The sequence below is a fragment of the Octopus bimaculoides genome, chromosome 9 (genome assembly GCF_001194135.2).
Source record: "Octopus bimaculoides isolate UCB-OBI-ISO-001 chromosome 9, ASM119413v2, whole genome shotgun sequence".
In the NCBI taxonomy this organism is placed as follows: domain Eukaryota; kingdom Metazoa; phylum Mollusca; class Cephalopoda; order Octopoda; family Octopodidae; genus Octopus; species Octopus bimaculoides.
The window spans coordinates 85,804,308-85,806,298 of record NC_068989.1 but is presented as its reverse complement, the minus strand read 5'-3'; positions in this window follow the sequence as shown (position 1 = coordinate 85,806,298).

The window sequence follows — 1,991 nt, the reverse complement described above, 5'->3', positions numbered from 1 at the left end:
ATATATATATATATATATATATATATATCCCTTTGAATTGCAATGTGAAGATGAATCTTTTGATATTGCCGTAATATCAACAATCCTATGGGGTTACAGTGGAATTACTTCTCCCTTCAGAAATATTCCTGTGTAAATAAGCATATCTCTATAATAGATACTCTTTTTTTTTTTTTTTTGACGGTGGTGGTGGTGAGTCCTTTAGCATTTATTACATGTGTGGTATGGCAATGTTACATGTGTGTTACAGCGATGTTATGTGTCATAGCAATGTTATGGTGACGTTACATGTTATGTTACATGAGTGACATAACGTTGCATGTGTGTGTGTGTGTGTGTGTGTGTGTGTGTAGACATTGACACAAAGTCAGTGTTTTTAATAAAGAAAGTCTGATCCTCCAAGTCAAATTGTTTCTTGTTTTTTCCAATTGTTGCTATAATCTGACATTACTTATTTTGGAATCAGTTCAGTTCCTTTTTGGAAATACAGTGGTTTGTATAAATATTGATTAAAACAAATTTTTTTCTAACCTCTTTTAATGCTAAACTATCTGAAACCACACTTTAGTAAAATATTTCATTTTAAATTAAAATTCTTGAAGGCATGGCTGTGTGGTTGAGAATCTTGCTTCCCAACCATATTGGTCTTGGGTTCAGCCCTCCTGCGCAACACCTTGGGCAAAAGTCTTATACTATTTTCCTCTGGTCAGCTAAAACATTGGGAGTGGATTTGGTAGATGGAAACTGAAAGAAGCCTGTTTTGTGTGTGTGTGTATGTATTTTTGTGGTATGTGTGTGTTTGTGTGTACCCTAGTCTTGACACCATGTGATGGTTGTAAACAAGCATGACCATTATACAAGCGGAGAGGTTTGTTTCCCGTCTTCAGTGAAAAACATGTCTGGCCATGGGGAAATATTACCTTGCATGGAGATGGATGAAGGTTGGCAAGAAGGGCATCTGGCCAGAGAAAATATGCCTCAAGAAACTCTTTGAACATAGAAAAATGGATATGAAATGATGATGAAGAAATTTTCCTTTTAGCATGAATGATTAGATTACATTTCCTAAACGCTGACATAATAGTTTTATCCTTGTTGGTGTGATCCAAAAGTGTATACACTGGCATGTTTAGCACCAATTTCACTGCAACTTTTGCCAAAGTCAAACAGTATGTGTTGTGTGCATGTGTGTATGCATGGGCATATGGGTTTCAGCAGTCAAATTATGCTCTCAATTCATCATCATCGTTTAACGTTCGTTTTCCAGGCTAGCATGAGTTGGACGGTTTGTCTGGGGACTGGCAAGCCAGAAGGCCGCACCAGGCTCCAGTCTAATCTGGCAATGTTTCTACAGTTGGATGTTCTTCCTAATGCCAACCACTCCGAGAGTGTAGTGGGTGCTTTTTACGTGCCACAACTCTACCAATCCTGTTTCAGTTCTTAATGTTTACATTTGATGAAAGAAAGGGTGTCTGTAACAGTTTTCACTTTATACCAAATTTTCCTGTAGAGTTACTGCCAGTCTCTTACAATTTAAAAGAAGTTTGACAATGTATCAGCAAGGAGCTGACCAAAATTCTAGATTTTATATTAATTTTCCACAAATAATGCTAGTTTTCAATAAGCCCAAAATATAGTATTTGTTTAAAAGAGTGGATATCTATTTATTCCTACAAGCTGAATGTTGTACTTGTGTCCTCTTTATAACCAATCAAAATTGTTTGCTGTCAATTTGATATCCCGCTCCCTGTACTGGTTGTCTGATGTGATATCCCAACTTGACAGCAGTGATTTCAAGCAAATTACTTTTTATAGTTATTCAATAAATGGTCTAGCATTAATGGTGTTTTGATAATTCAATAAGTTCAGTGAGAGCCAGCTGTTGTCTGCTTTTAATCCTCGTTTGGGAACGTGTTTCATTATGTAAATTCATACACATGTACATAGTTCCATTGACCAATATACAGCATGAGACGTTATACTACTCACCA